The sequence below is a fragment of the Oratosquilla oratoria genome, chromosome 29, assembly GCF_046742065.1.
Source record: "Oratosquilla oratoria isolate Oo_2021 chromosome 29, ASM4674206v1, whole genome shotgun sequence".
Classification (NCBI taxonomy): domain Eukaryota; kingdom Metazoa; phylum Arthropoda; class Malacostraca; order Stomatopoda; family Squillidae; genus Oratosquilla; species Oratosquilla oratoria.
In genome coordinates this window covers 53,750,708-53,768,937 of record NC_134805.1, presented here as the reverse complement: position 1 = coordinate 53,768,937, position 18,230 = coordinate 53,750,708, and the positions used below count along the sequence as shown (strand labels likewise).

The 18,230-nt window shown below is 37.1% G+C and overlaps 1 protein-coding gene across 5 annotated transcripts in view; it reads right to left on the bottom strand.

Annotated features, from left to right (window-relative positions):
* Positions 1 to 18,230, bottom strand: part of LOC143040771 (solute carrier family 35 member C2) — a 260,071-nt gene that overhangs the window by 58,836 nt on the left and 183,005 nt on the right. The gene's annotated exons all lie outside the window — the stretch shown is intronic.

Sequence of the window (18,230 nt, the reverse complement as noted above, 5' to 3'; positions counted from 1 at the left end):
CTAAATGTGGAGGAGGATAGTGAGGTAAATGTAGTTCCAGTGAGAAGCACTAAGACAATGACCATGATGAATGAGAAAAAAGGAGGAGAAATAAGAAAAGATGAGGTGAAAGCAGCTATTAAAATTATGAGAGCAGGTAAGGCACCTGGGTTAGATAGGTGTCATGTGGAGTGTCATAAAAAGGGAGGTACAGTAATGGTGGACAAGCTGGTGAGGTTGTTTAATGTTTGTCTAAAAGAGGGTAGAGTGCCAGAGGACTGGAGGAATGTCTGTATAGTTCTGTTTTACAAGGGAAAAGGGGACAAGTGTGAGTCTAGTAGTTTGAGAGGGATTAGTTTGTTGACTGTAGTTGGGAAGGCATAATTATGAGAGGGTTTTGATTGAGAGGCTTAGGAGAGGAACAGAGGGAGTAATTGGTGAGGAAAAGTGTAGTTTTTGGACAGGTAAGGATGTTTTTTGGGGGCTTTATGGGTTTGGGAAAGGTTTGTGACAGGGTAAATAGGAAGGCACTGCAGATATATGGAATAGGAGGAAAGCTGTTACAAACAGCCAAGAGTTTTTACAAGAGTAGTAGAGCCTGTGTTAGAATTAGAAATAGAAAGAGTGAGTGGTTTGTGGTAAAGGTGGGATCTTGCCAGGGATGTGTTATGCCACCTTGGCTGTTTAATCTACACATAGATGGGGTGGTGTGAGAGGTAAATGCAAGGGTAATAGGCTAGGGATACGAGATGTTTAAAGAAAACTGACAAAAGTGGGAGATAAGCCAGTTGTTGTTTACTGACAATACTGTGCTTGTGGCAGGATCAGAGGAGGGAGTGTGGGAAAGTGTATGAAAGAAGGAGGTTGAAGATAAATGTGGGTAAAAGTAAGGTGATGAGATGTTCAAGGGGAGAGGATGGCAGCAAACTGGAAGTGAATATTAAGGGAGACTGGACAACGTGGATAGCTTTAAATATTTGGGGGTGAATGTGGTGGGAAAGGGAGTAGCAGTGGAGGTAGAATGTAGATTGATAGAAGCAAGTAAATGCCTTGGGGGATTTAAAAGTGGAATGAGAAATAGACATAAACATGGAACATAAGAGAGGAAGAGTTTACATGTGTTTGAGATGAAATGCCTGAGAAGTATAGTAGGGATTACTAGACTGGATAGAGTTAGAAAGGAGGAGGTGAAGAGGAGAGTGGGGGTGGAAAGGGAGTTGGGAGATAGGGTTGATGAAAGAGTATTGGGATGGTTTGGACACATGGAAAGAATGAATGAAGAAAGATTAGTAAAAGAGGCGTGGAAGGCAGAGGTGGATGGAGTGAACATGATGGGGCAACCAAGGATGAGATGGATGGGGTAAAAGGGGCTTTGGGAAAGAGGGGATTGTCTGCTGAGGAAGGAAGGGAGAAGACAAAAGATAGGGGTGGGTGGAGAATGGTTGTGGATGATGCTGTGATGCATGGAAGGGAATGGGTGGGGGATGGGGGGTGAGGGAGTATGTGTGAATATTTTGACACAGCCTGAAGGGATTTCTTCCTGTCTTCTCTTTGTCTGCATGAGGGGACAGAGAGAGGGGGGGGGTCACTGATTAGATGAAGTGGCATTGCTGTGGATGTGCTGTGTCTTGCTATATTGCTTCTGACCCAGTGTAGTGGGCAAGATGCTGGGATGACCCATCATCCAGGAGGAGCCAAGAAATGATGGAGGGAAGGGTGATGAATGAGGGGGGAAAAAAGCAATTGGTATATGTATGTACTAATTATCTACTTATCTAATTTTTTAGAATTATATTTTTAAACTGCCTACTTGTCTTTTTGTAATGGTAGTTTCAGTATATTCATTCTCATATTCCTATACATCAGAAACTATGAGTTTCCCCTAAACTTGATATATACATTTTTTTCATTAATTAATTTATTTACTGTCTACTTATCTTTCTATAATTGGAGTTTCAGCATACTATATCCATTCTCAAAGAACATATTATCCACTTAATGATGATGAGTATCAAATCATCTCAAGTACTGTGTGGTCTCATTAAATACATTGTATATTTTAGAAAATTAAAAATAGTATATGACAAATATACACACAATCTTTATTCTCACGTTATATGACTTGGCACAATATGGTAGAGAATTATTGACTATTTTGACAACTAGCCATAATGGCCTGGCACTTTTATATTTACAAATAACTTCTTATTTTCAGTTAGACACCTCAAAATTGCTCAGACTAAGCATTTTGTTTGTATGGTCCAACTGGATCTTGATCTGAAACATGTTCTTATGTATTTCATGACATGTATGACCTACAAGTATTTAGATTTCCCCTTCTTTCAGATGATATAAAAAATATTGCATTCATTTGTTATGTCAGATCGTACCAAATCCACAAAATGGTCAACAGCTCATGAGCATGACTCGGAGTTTTTGGTATGCAGTAAAAGATGGTGATGCTTGTTACCCACACAGTGACAATGTCTGCACTGTTCATCATTATCACCTTAATTTTAATTTTCTTTCAAAAGTTACAACAGAATTTCAAGTAAAACTAACAAGATATGTGTAGCAAGTATGACAAATGGGAAGGCACTAAAACTCAACTGGTGGAGCAAAGGGCTGCTGAACATAATATTGCTAATTCAAAGCCTGCTTAGCTCAGCTGAGTTTCCAAGCACTGGTCACTTAATATTACCTGCACATGGAGTTCAAATACTGTAACTCCTCTTGTGGCTTGAAGCCCAGATTATGGGTATAGGAATGTATGGAAAATTTATATTCTCAGTATTTCACAAAAAAAAATCCTAGTAATATGCAAGTAGCATGAATCATTTCAACATGGTTCCAAACAATCACTAAAATGGACACAAACAATTTACAATCATTACAGAATGAAGCTCCTAGAGTAATAATGGGATATGCCAAAACCACCTCAATTGGACACCTGCACACAGATACAAAAGCCCTCCTCATAGAACACCAAATGAAGATCACAGGAAAAGTTCTACATCAGAACCCTAAACACCACACTGATCTCACTACATCTCTCAAGCATCACAATCAGAATGTATTAAAAATACCAGCAATATATTTCTCCAACATATACAATAACCTGCCATTTGTACCTCCCAATTCACCCACACAAAAGCGACCTGCTGGAGAGCACTGCTGCTCAGAGAGAACTAATCCTCAGGCGACTTGCTGGAGAGAACTGCCACTTGGAGAGAACTGGTTCTGAGGCAACTTGCTGGAGAGAACTGCCGCCCGGAGTGGAAATCCTAGATACGAATGATTTACTAAAATGGGACAATGGAAAAACAAGAGGACATAAAAAGAAACTCAAAAAGGATAACTATAGCAGAGATCTGAAAAAAAAAAAAAGTTTTCCACACAGAGTACTGGATACCTAAAATAATTTAGATAAAGAAACAGCATGTGCAAACACTATTCAAGATTTAAAGAAAAAACTTGATGCTGAAAGATACAAAGACGGGTCACCATGAGCATAGCTCCCTTCCCGTATAATACAACTAGGTACAACTGGGTAAATATATACTCACTCAAATAATTAAAAGATCTCTCCAAGACAGATCTTCAAACTTATTACTCAACTAACATCCCTCATACAAAGGCCCAAAAGAAAAACCCCACTCATATCAGGTAAGAACCAAACTGGTATGCTTATGTTCAGGACACCATCATCAAAACAACAATGTAACATCATCAACAAGTATTTCCCCAAAACAAGATTCAAACTCAACACCAGAAAATGGGAAAATTAAAGAAATAAAAAGAGTCAACCCAGACACTGAAGTCCCAGCTCTTTCACCAATAAAAATATAGAAGGGTTTAGAAAAAAAAATCCCAAAGCTGAAGGCCCAGACAAAATCTGAAACGTTCACCTCAAACACCTCGGCCAAACATCCGAAAGTCTTAATGAACATTTTCAACTACTGGCTACACAACAATATCCCAAATATCTGGAAAAGTGCTCACATAATGCCAATCTTGAAACCAACAAACCATATGGAAAATCTACATCATAAAGACCCATCTCATTATATACATACATACACACAGTTATGTTCCACAACAAAAGCAAGAAAGAATATACATAAAGAAATGGTACAACAAAAAATGTAGTGAAGCCAAGGATAAAAGAGACATAGCCTGGAGAGAGAGAGAGAAAAAAAAAAGTCATGAATACAAAAAAGAATAAGAAATGGCAGAAGTTATGAGCAACCACTTCAAATCAGTATTCACAATTAAGAACACACCTAACTGTGAAGGAATAGAGAAACAGAAATCCCCCCAATGAAGGAATTAACCGAAACAAGGAAGGAAATCAGTGACCAAATAAAAAACCTTGATGTTAGAAAATCACATGGTCCGGATGGAATTGCGAATTGGATACTGAAGGAATGCATAGAGGAATTAACAGATAAAATACACACTATAATCAAATGCTCGCTCAAAGAAGGAAAAGTACCACAAGACTGGAAAAATGCAAACATTGTACCAATATATATATAGGAGGAAATAAGGAAAATCCAACTAACTACAGACCGGTCTCCCTTACATGCACAGTAGCTAAAATATGTGAAAAAAGTTATCAAAAGTAGATGGAAGTAGATGGAAGAAAAATTTATACTAAACCCAAGCCAATTTGGATTTAGACAAGGAAGATCATGTACAACAAACCTAATCTGCTTCTACTTGAGACTAATAGATATAATAAATGAGAGGGATGGATGGGCAGACTGTGCCTATCTAGACCTACAAAAGGCATTTGACAAAGTACCACACAAGAAATTAATAAGAAAATTAGAATCAATAGGTGGCATTGCAGGTAATTTATTAGAATGGATGGAAGATTTCCTGACTGGGAGAAAAATGAGGGTAGTAATTAGAGACAAATACTCGAAATGGGAAGAAATGATAATTGGTGTTCCACAAGGGTCAGTGCTGGCTCCAATCATGTTTGCCATATACATAAATGGCATGGATGAAGTTGAATGTTATATGAATTTCTTCACAGATGCAAAAATATTAAAGAAAGTATCAACGGAAGAAGACTGTGATTCATTACAATCAGACCTGGAAAAAATCTGGAAATGGACTCAAAAGTGGGAAGTGAACTTCAATATCAAGAAGTGTAGCAAAAACAGAATTTTAAAAAATTACAAAATTGGTGAAGAAGAAATAAACAAGTGCACTTGGAAAGGGACCTTGGGGTAATAATCTGCAAAGACATGACACTGGATAAACATATAAACAAAATAGTCGGTGAAACATACAGCCTATAAGGTCAATGAAAGTGGCATTTGACTACTTGGATGAAGAAATGATTAAAAAGATACTAGTCACATTGATTAGACTAACTGGAGTATGCAGCGACACTATGGACACCCTTACTAAAAAGAATATAAGAAAACTAGAAAGAATACAGACAGCAACAACAAAGTTGGCACCAGCTCCTTCCAAATTAATATATGAACAAAGATTATTGAAACCGGAACTACCAACACTAGGGCAGAGAAGAGAAAGAGGTGATCTGCTGACTATATTTAGAATCATGAAAGGAATGGAAATCCTTGACAGGAAAGATTTACTAAAAAATTACAAGAGGTCATGAAAAGACAAGAGGCCATGAAAAGAAACTCAAAAAGAATAACTATAGAAGAGATCAGAAAAAGAATAGCTTCCCACACAGAGTGCTGGATATATGGAATAACTTAGATAAAGAAACAGTGTGTGCAAATACTATTCAAGATTTTAAGAAAAGACTTGATGCTGAAAGAAACAAAGATAGGTCACCATGAGCATAGCCCCCGTCAGTGATTTATGTCCCACCTAAAACTCATGCATGGAATGAAAGTGAACACTCCAAAAGGCTGGAAGACACACACACACACACACACACGTAGACCGATTCATGGCAAAGACTGGGGCTCCGAAGAAGAAGGGAAATTTTCATGGATCTCAATGAGGAAGTACCTTTTTGTATCTATAGGGAAGGGGAAAGCTTGTGGTGTAGTGGGAAGGTGAGGGAAAAGGAGAAAGGGAGGGATTACTGAGGGAAATGGAAGGAAATGACGAGGGAGGCGCATGGGCGCCACCTGGCGGAATAAAGAATGTCAACAAGAGAGCCTCAGCAGACGTGGGAGAAGTGAATAATTTCAGTAAAATCATCAAGTTTAAAATATAAATAAGAACAACAAAATGGAAAGTGAAGATAATAATTTCAATGGATTTAATGAAGGGGGGGATGCCAACCTCCCCCAATTAGCAAGGCTAGAGGAAAGAATAGAAAAAATGGCTCAACATTGGGAAAATAGGCTAGGTCAACTCACACAGATTGCACAGCAAGTTGATAAATTGAAACAATTAAAGAAGGAAAACCAAAACTTAACTAAAGAAGTAAAAGAATTGAAAAAACAGTTAAAGGAAGTAAAAGATGAGAATGAGGAATTAACCACTTCACTCCGGGCCAAAATCTCGCGGGCAGCATTAGCTGCCAGATATACGATGTTGCGTCATAATACTCGCATTACAAAAAATAAAGTCATGGCTGTATCAATCGTTCTCTCATTCACCCGTGAATTTTGATAACCATAGAAAATGTGATGTAGCCAGTTTACAGAGTATGGGGGTCATGCAGGTACAACTACAATAAATATAATCAAGACGCCAAAATCGGCATCATCGCGTACCCACTTGCTCCTCATGCCTACGTAGGCGTCACTGTATGGAAGGGGTTAAAGAGGAATAATAGAGAGAATAAAGAGTCCATAGCAAAAGAAGTACAGAGTTGGAAGAATGTCCAAGAGAACAATAAAATTTTATTTAACGACATAGTGACACAGCAGATGAAAGAACAAACTGAAAATACAGTTATTAAAGTAATGAGGGAGAAGGAGAACATAGTAAGAGACTTAGCAGATAAAAATAAATGTATAACTATATTAGGGATGGAAGAGAAGTACAACTTAAACAGAACTACGAGAATTAAGGAGGAAAAAGAAAAAGTAAACAATATATTAGAATTAGTTCAGGAAGATGAACCTGAAATAGGGAAACAAGTTGAAATGTATAGACTCGGGAAATACAGTACACATAAGACCAGACCAATTAAGATTAAATTCAGGTCACAAATGACAGCAGAGAATATCTTAGCAAAAACAGGGAAACTAACAGACAGTGAAAAATATAAAATGGTATGGATAAAAAGAGAAATGAATAAAGAGGAAAGAGAGGAGGAAAAAACGAAAAGACAAGAAGCTAAGAAAAAAAAAAAACGAGAAACGAACAGTCAGAAAAAGAGGAATTCTACTGGAGAGAAGTGAATATGAAAATGTGGAAATGGATCATAACAAAGAAAAACAAAAGGGAAACAGAAAATACAATGGAAGTAGCAGAAAATTAAGAGTGTCTTACACAAATATAGATGGATTAATAACAGGATTGCACGAACTGAATGATTATCTGAAGGAAAAAGAACCAGACATAATGGGAATTGTAGAGACAAAATTGAAAGGTCCACTACCACCCAACAGTGTATGACATGATGCATATAATTATTGGATTAAAAACAGAGAGACAAAGCAAGGGGGTGGAGTTATGTTCCTGACTAAGAAGGATATAAATGTGAGGAATGTCACATATGGAAAGAATAGAGATGATTATGATGGAAGACAAAGATAGGAAGAGCAGAAAGTTTGTAATAAATTATGTGCCTCCAAAAACAGCCTCGTGAGAAGAGAAAGAACATAAAAGTATGTTAGAAGACACAAGGATAACATTAAATAAGATAATGGAAGATGGAGGAAGAATAGTTATATTGGGCGACTTTAATTGCAAAGAAGTCTGCTGGGAAGAGATGACAGTAAAGGGTGGAGACGACTCATGGGGAAATGTTCTACTTGAGATGATTATTGACCATACAATGACACAATGGATTCAAGAGAACACTAGGTATAAAAATGAAGAACCATTGAGACTGGACCTAATAATTACATCAGAACCTGAAATAGTGGAAAAGATTGAATATAAGACACCAATAAGTAAAAGTGACCACATATTGATTGAACTGGAACTAAATGAGGAAAAATACATGAAAAGAAATGAAAAATATAGAAAAGGAAGACTGATGCATGGAAAAACAAACTTTGATAAAATAAGAGAATTCTTTCAAAAAGAAAACTGGGAAAGAATATACAATGAGGAAACAACAGTGGAAGAGAAATGGAATATTTTGACAAAAATTTATAAAGGAGTGGAAAAGCATGCCCCAAGAAAAAAACAAGAAAAAGAATGTGTAAAATGCTGGTACAACACAAGTTGTAGGGAGTTAAAAGACAAAAGAGATAAAGCTTGGACAAAATGGAAAAAAGACAGAAGACCTAAAAATGGAAAATATATACTAGTTATAGAAATGAATACGTACAAGTGTGCAGAGAGGAAAAGAGAAAATATGAAAAAGATGTCATAGAAAAATGTAAAGATCAACCAAAGCTATTTTACAGATTTGTAAACAACAAACTGAAAAATAAACAAGAATTAGATAAATTACGACAAGGAGTTGAATACACAGAGGAAACAGAAATGGCAGAAATTATGAACAAGCATTTTAAATCGGTGTTTACAAGGGAGAACATACAACCTGGACATATCGAATGGGAGGAAAAAGTCCCCCCTATGAAAGAAATAGAAGTAACAAGGAATGAAATAATGAAACACTTGAGTAATCTTGATGTCAGAAAATCACATGGACCAGAGGAAATAGCAAACTGGATTTTGAAAGAATGCAGGAATGAACTGGCAGACAAAATACATAGCATAATAAACAATTCCTTGAAAGAAGGAAAAGTTCCAAAAGATTGGTGAAGAGCAAATATAGTACCTATATATAAAGGAGGAAATAAAGAAGACCCTACCAACTATAGACCAGTCTCTCTAACGAGTACAATAGCAAAAATTTGTGAAAGAATTATCAAAAGTAGATGGGTAAGACATTTAGAAAAAAAAAACAATGTGCTAAATCCAAGGCAATTTGGATTCAGACAAGGACGATCATGCGTCACAAACTTAATGTGTTTCTATTCAAGACTAATAGATATAATACAAGTAAGAGATGGATGGGCTGATTGTGCATTTCTAGACCTAAAAAAGGCTTTTGACAAAGTACCACATAAAAAGTTGCTCAAGAAATTAGAAACTACAGGAGGAATACAGGGCAAACTGCTTAAATCGATGGAAGACTTTTTACAAGAAAGAAAAATGAGAGTAGTGATAAGAGACAAACACTCTAATTGGGATGAAGTAATAAGTGGTGTTCCACAAGGAACAGTTCTGGCCCCAATAATGTTTGCTATATATATTAATGATATGGATGAAGGAATTGAAAGTTATATGAGCTTCTTTGCGGATGATGCAAAACTGTTGAAAAAAGTGAACACTGAACAAGATTGTGAGTCACTACAGAGTGATCTCAATAAAGTATGGGAATGGAGTAGGAAGTGGGAGATGGAGTTCAATTCTAAGAAGTGTAGTATAATGGAATTTGGAAGCAGAAAAAGAATAGCAGGATCATATAAATTGGGAGAAGAAATAAAAAAAGTAGAAAATGAGAAGGACCTGGGAGTCATTATTATGAATAATATGTCACCTGAGAAACATATAAACAAGATTTTAGGAGAAACTTAAAATTTAATAAGAACAATCAAAGTGGCATTTACATACCTGGATGAAGAAATGGTGAAGAGAATAATAATCACTTTGATAAGACCAAGATTGGAATATGCAGCGACGATGTGGTCACCAAGTACAAAAAAATATATAACAAAACTTGAAAGAATACAATGAGCAATTACAAAATTGGCACCAACACTCAAAACTATCATATGAAGAGAGACTAGCAAACCCTTGGTTCTGACCACCTTCCAACCATCATCACCACCAAAACAAGATGCACCCCAGTTGGCCACAGATACACATACACCAATTACAAGAGAGCTAACTGGGAAGCTTTTACTGAAGAGACAGAATAACATTTTGAAACACTTAACAGTACACCAATCACAAACATAAACAATGCTGTGCACTTTTAATACAATCATACAAAACGTAGACAAGAGATACATTCCTAGAGGTAACAGAAAATCACATAACCCCAACTTCACACCAGAAATCCAACCCCCTCATCAGACAACGAGACACACTTAAACATAATACACCCACACCTATCCCTCAAAACATAGCAGACCAAATACAAACACTAAACACTGATTGCCAATAAAATACACGAACAAAAAACACAAAATTGGCAAAACTTTATCAATACACTTGATCACAAAACAAACGCCACCAAATTGTACAAAACACTCAACAGCATTACACTATCCAACAGTAACACAACACGCTCTCACAAAGCAATAATCACAACAACAGACAATCTACCCTCAAACAGACAACAAGCAAATACACTCATAAATCATTTTGCACATTCAAGCCATCTCACTTCTCACCCTGACAACCGACGCACCATTTGACGTAAGAAAGACTTTCCCACAGACTCAGACTATACACCCTTCATAGACAGTCAGACAAAACACATAATACATAATCTCAAGCACTCATCTGCCTGTGGCCCTGATAACATAAGTAACATCCACCTAAAACACATTGGACCACAAGGTATACACGCACTCACAAACATTGCAAACTACAGCTATTCACACAACACTATACCCGACATCTGGAAGCATGGTAAAGTGATCACCATTCCAAAACCGAACAAAGACCCAACAATCCCAACATCGCAACGCCCAATCACACTTCTCTGCACCCCCTCTAAAGTCATTGTACGCCTAATACTTCAACTTATCACACCACATATTCCCCTTGCTGACTCACAACACGGTTTTAGGCCACTACACTCCACACACACTCTTCTGATAGACCTCACACAAAGAATTTTAGATGGCATCAATTCAGATAGGCCCCACCACAGAACACTTCTTATAACATTAGACATTAGTAAAGCTTTTGATGCTATCCCCCGCCACAACCTAACAAATAAAATATATAACACAGACATGCACAATAACACCAAAAGATGGCTGGCCAATTATCTGGCAGGTAGGAATGCTTATGTGTCATATAATGGCCAATCATCGCACATCAGAAACATTAAGAATGGAATACCACAGGGCTCTGTTCTATCCCCCACACTATTTAATCTATACATGCATGACTTACCCACACCAGACACCTCAGAAATACAAATCTCTTCCTACGCAGATGACATAACAATCACATGCACACATCGTAACACAGACAAAGCTGCAGAAATAATCCAGCCATACCTTGATACACTCAACACATGGTTCATCACAAACAGACTCAAAATAGCTCCAACCAAATCTACAGCAACACTTCTCACCAACTGGACAAAAGAACACAAATACATACCTCATCTCTACATCAACAACACTCTAATACCACACACAAACACACCGAAAATTCTTGGTGTAACATACAATACATCCATGTCTTTCAAACAACACATCACAAACATAAAAAACAAATGCACACCTAGACTTAACGCACTTAAGTCAATCACTGGAACAACATTTGGACAAAACAAAGAAACTAATACAACAATATACAAACAATGCATACACTCAGTGATGAATTATGCAAGTCCTGCATGGGCTCTTAATCTCAGTGAGACACACCACAACACCCTTCAAATCATACAAAACAAAGCCCTAAAAACAATTACAGGCTGCACAAATACAACACCTACAGACCATTTACACCATGAAACAAGGACCACCTCGACATGAGAGGCACACAAACACTTGCCGCAGCCACCACAAACACATCACACCCGCTACACTACATAACAGAACACCCACACACACCAACAAACATTAAAACAACACCCAAAGACCTGTATCACACACAGATATTCTCTTCTCTTCCTCCAGAACCACCAAATACCAGCCTCCGGAAACATATTCATAATCATATCACTCACCGCTCCATTAACACACTGAAAGACAACACACTGCTCGGACAGACAGTCTAGGGAACGACAACAACAACAACAACACACTGCTGCATGCCAGACCCCCTTCTGAATCCTCTCTCCCATGAAAGGACAGAGTCCACCTGGCCAGACTGCGGTGCAGCCACCACCCAGCACTTCTAAGCTATCAGAAGAGGCTGGATGACCGCATTGTGAACAGCTGCCCAGGATGTAACACTTCACCCCATACCATACAACACATAATGGAAGACTGCATTATACACAATCATGCACGCAAACAACACAACATACACTCTATAAAGGATCTGTGGGAAAACCCAGTTTCAGTTGTGGCATTCCTTGGGGAGACGGGACTGCTCGTACAGTCTAGGGAACGACAACAACTAGAAATTAATGAAGAATATAGAAATGGAAAAAACAGAAAAGGAAGACTAATGTATAACAAAACAGATTTTAGGAAACTTAGAAAATTCTTTCAAGAAGCAAATTGGGAAAAATTTAATAATGAAGAAACAAAGGTGGAAGAGAAACGAAAAATTTGGAAGGAAATCTAAAATGAAGTAGTGGATAAGTATGTACCTAGACAAAAATAGGAAAGGGTATATATAAAATCCTGGTACAATAAAAAGTGCAGTAAGGCAAAAGACAAAAGAGATAAAGCCTGGAAAAGATAGAAAAAAAAATCTGAGAAATGGAAAATACACACCAAACTAAGAAATGAATATGTAAAAATAAGTAAGGAAGAAAAAAGAAATTATGAAAAGGACATAACAGACAAATGTAAGTATCAAACCAAATTATTTTATAGATATGTGAAAGGCAAACTAAAAAATAAACAGGAAATACTTGAATTATGTCAAGGTAACAGAGAATATAGAGAAGATGTATAAATGGCAGATATTATGAACATTTCAAATCTGTATTCACCAATGAAAAAGAAAATCTACAAAACTGTGATCAAAGAAATGAAGTAAGATTTCCTCCAATGAAGGAATCAAATATTACTCAGAATGAAATAAGGAATCAAATATTAAAGCTTGATGTTAATAAATCACATGGCCTGGACAGAGTTGCAAACTGGATACTAAAGGAATGTATAGACGAACTAACAGGAAAAATATAGAAAATAGTTGAATACTCACTCAAAGAAGGAAAACTACCAGGAGACTGGAAAAATAGCAATATAGTGCCAATATATAAAGGGGGAAATAAGAAAGACCCAACAAATTATCGACCGGTGTCCCTAAGGAGTACAATAGTTAAAATTTGTGAATCATCAAACATAGATGGACAAAATATCTGGAGGAGAACAATATACTGAACCCGAGGCAATTTGGATTCAGACAGGGAAGATCATGTGCCACTAATTTGATTTGTTTCTATTCAAGATTGATAGATATATTGCAAGACAGGGATGGCTGGGCAGACTTACAAAAGGCATTTGATAAGACACTACACAGAAAATGGCTATATAAACTGGAAATAATAGGAGGCATACATGGAAAACTATTAAATTGGATGGAGGATTTCCTACATGGAAGAAAAATGAGAGTAGTGCTCTGAGACAATTATTGAAAATGGGAAGAAATGAGTTGTGGCATCCCTCTGGGGTCAGTACTACCTCTGACAATGTTTGCTATACGTGTGAATGACATGGATGAAAGTACTGAATGTTACATGAACTTCTTTGCAGATGACGCAAAGTATTAAAGAGAATAAACTCTGAAATAGACTGTGACTCATTACAGAGTGATCTGAACAAAGTCTCAGAATGGTGCAAGAGATGAGAAGTGGAATTCAACATCAAGAAATGCAGTATAATTGCATTTGGGAAAAGCAAGAATAGGATATCAGGACAGTATAAAATTGACGGAAAAGAAGTAAAGAAAGTAAATTCTGAAAAGGACCTGGGAGTAATCATCACTAAAGACATGTCGCCAAATTAACATATAAATAAAATAGAGAAACACAATTTGTTGAGATCAATAAAGGTGCCTTTAAATACCTGGACAAGGAAATGATTAAGAAAATATCACAAACACTGAAAATTAGAAACAGTACAAGGAGCAACGACATAGATGGACCCAACACTTTCAAACCTGACACATTAATAAAGACTGGCCGAACTGGAATTGCCAACCTTGGAATAAAGAAGAGAACGAGGGGACCTACTGATCATCTACAGAATTATGAAAGGAAAAGAACACCTTGATAGAGAGGACTTATTAAAGTAGGGGAGAGGTTAAACAAGAGAACATGCAATGAAACTCAAAAAGAACAACTACAGAACAGACCTGAAAAAGAACAGCTTCCCACACAGAGTGATAGATATATGGAACTAATTGGACGAAAAAATAGTGTGTGCAAACACAATACAAGAATATAAGAACAAACTTGATCTTGCGAGATACAGGAATGGGTCACCACGAGCATAGCTCCCCTTCCCGTAAAATATAACTAGGTAAATACAATTAAGTAAACTAGGTAAATACATATACCAAAGGCTTTTTCCCCCTTATAAGGGAGGTAGCAAAGGGGTTGGGGGACAGCATAACGGAGCGACAGTTGCAGTATAATAAAAGTGTCATCATTTCTCTGTGAACAGTCCTCCTCTATCACAGACAAAATAATAAGTGGCTCTGATCCATAGGGGTGCCCCATATGGACCCTAAAGTATCAACCCATCTCATTATTATCCATAATATCCAAACAAATAAGAAGGCTGAAAACCACAAGAATCAAATCAGAAATACCTACCTCCCCAAACCAACATGGATTCAAGGCCAACATAAGTAACATATACCTAAAACACTTCAGACCACATGGAATATGTGCAGTAACCGACACTACAGACAACAGCTATTCATATAATACCATACCTGAAATCTGGAAGCATGGGAAAATTAACACAATCCCCAAAACCAACGAAGACCCAACAGTTCCAGCATCACACTTCTCTGCACCCCCTCCAAAGTCATAGACCACCTCATACAACAACTTGTCAGCACACATCCCCTTACCAAATCCCAACACAGTTTTAGACCACTACACTCCAAAAACACTCTTCTAATTAACCTTACACAGTTGTTTTTGACAGCATCAACTCAGACAGGCCTCCACACAAAATACAACTGGGTAAATACAGGCCTTGTGCAATCTCCCCCCCATGAGCAAAATAATGATAACACATTGCAGATGATGCTAAATTACTAAAGAAGGTAAAAACAGAAGAGGACTGCAACTCATTGCAACAAGATCTGGACATTATCTGTAATTGAACTCAAAAGTGGGAGGTAAAATTTAATATAAAGAAATGCAGTATAATGGAATTTGGAAAGAGTAAAAACAGAATATCAAAAGATTACAGAATTGGGGAAGAAAAAGTAAAAAAAGCAAACTCGGAAAAAGATCTTGGAGTGATGATTGGAAAGGACATGAAACCAGATAAGCGTATAAATAAAATATTCGGAGAAACCTACAATTTATTGAGGTCAATCAAAGTGGCATTTCCTTATTTGGATGTAGAAATGATAAAGAAAATACTAACTACACTAATAAGACCAAAACTTGAGTACACAGCATCACTTTGGACACCCAGTACCAAAAAGAATATTATGAAACTAGAAAGAAGACAAAGAGCGACAATCAAACTAGCACCGACTCTCGCCAAACTAACATATGAGCAAAGACTGTCCAAATTGAATCTACCAACTTTGGAACAAAGAAGAGAAAGAGGAGATTTGCTGACTATCTACAGAATAATGAAAGGAATGGAAGTTTTAGACAGGAACGACTTGTTAGTGTGGGACAACGGTAAAATGATAGGACACGGAAAAAAAACTGAAAAGGGATAGTTATAGAAGAAACTTGAAAAGGAACAGCTTCTCACACAGAGTGATAAATACATGGAACAAATTAGGCAACGAAACAGTATGTGCAAACACTATACAAGATTTTAAGATAAAACTTGATGTAGAGAGATACAAAGACGGGTCACCACGAGCATAGCTCCCTTCCTGTATATTACAACTAGGTAAATACAAAAAGAAATAATGGAGCAATTAACAAACCTTGATGTTAGGAAATCGTATGGCCCAGACAGAATTGCAAATTGGATACTAAAAGAATGCAAACAAAAACTAATGGACAAAATGTATAAAATAATAAGTTGCTCACTTAAAGAAGGAAAAATACCAAAAGATTGGAAAAATGCCAACATTGTACCAATATATAAAGGAGGAAACAAGGAAGAACCAATTAATTACAGACTGGTCTAACTAACAAGCACTGTAGCCAAAATTAGTGAGAAAACTATCAAAATTAGATGGGTAAAACACCTGGAAGGAAATAATATAATAAACCCATGACAATTTAGGTTCAGCCTGGGAAGATCATGTACTACAAATTTAATCTGTTTTTACTCAAGACTAATAGATATAATACAAGAAAGGGATGGATGAGCTGACTGTGCTTTCTTGGACTTACAAAAAGCCTTCAACAAGGTACCACACAAAAAATTATTTAAAAAATTGGAAAACATAAAAGGTATACAAGGCAACCTATCAAACTGGATGGAGGACTTCCTGAATGGTAGAAAGATGAGAGTAGTACTCAGAGAAAAATATTCAGGTTGGAAGGTGATTAGTGGAGTTCTGCAAGGATCAGTATTGGCTCCAATAATGTTCACTATATATGTGAATGATATGGATGATGATGTGGAATGTTACATGAGCTTCTTTGCAGACAATGCCAAATTGTTGGATAGTAAAAATTGAAACAGATTGCGAATCACTACAGGGATACCCAAACAAGGTTTGGAAATGTATTTAGAAATGGGAAGTAGACTTCAACATTAAGAAGTGTAGCATAATGGAGTTTGGAAAAAGTGAAAATAGAATAACAGGACAAAATAAAATTGGAACTAAGGAGGTAAAGAAAGTGGGATCTGAAAAAGATCTGGGAGTAATTATCTCAAATGATTTGTCCTCTGATAAACAAATAAACGAAATTGTTGGAGAATCCTATAACTTGCCAAGATCAATAAAAGTGGCATTTACCTAACTGGATGAAGAAATTATTAAAAAAATATTAGTCACACTAATACGGCCTAGACTGGAATATGCAGCGACATTATGGTCACCTAGTACCAAAAAGAATATAAAGAAGATTGAAAGAATCCAGAAAAGCAACCACAAAGATAGCTCCAACACTTTCAAACTTGTCATTTGAAGAGAGGCTGGCTAAATTGGAGTTACCAACTTTGGAGCAAAGAAGAGAGGCAACTTACTGACCATCTATAGAATCATGAAGGGCACAGAAACTCGATAGAGAGGACTTGTTAAATTGGGACAAGAGGAACACAAGAGGACATGGAAAGAAAATCAAAAAAGATAGTTATGAAACAACAGTGTGTGCAAAAACCATACACAAATTTTAGCGCAAACTAGACACTGCGAGATACAGAGGCGAGGCACCATGAGCGTAGCTCCCCTTCCTGTAAGATACAACTAGGTAAATACTTAACAGACTAATCCACTTAAAATTACTACATTCATACTTATTCCCTTTCCCCTTGTATAACAGAAATATACAAGCACTCCTCCAGTCCAGTAATACACTTATGGACACACTACACCTTCTCCTCACATATTCCAATATAGCCACTCCTCCTTTTGTTAGACACTCCACATAACCCTCTAAACCAAGATCCCTTATCAGCTTTCATCTGTTTCAGTGCTCTATGTATCTCCTTTTGTTATAACTCTATCATTCTCCTCTCCCATCACAAGTCAATTTACTAGCATCTTCCCCTGCAACAATCAAAGTCTCCTTGACCTCCCCTACATTAAACAAATCCATGTTATAATTTACCCATCTTCCCTTCCATTAGCATATCCATCTCCACCTTCAAACCTTTTCTCAATCTGACTTGCCTCCCTAAATCTTTTCATACATACATATACCAAGGCTTTTTCCCCCTTACAAAGGAGGTAGCCAAAAAGGAAAAGGCATAAAATCATTCCCACCCATTCCATCCTTGAATACACTCCACTCCCCTCCACCCTCCCTCTTGTCTTAGCACCTCCTGGATGACGGGTCATCCCTGCACCTTGTCCACTGCCCTGGGTCAGAGGCACTGTCGCAAGGCAAGCACATCCACAGCAAGGCCGCTTCATTAAATCAGCAACCC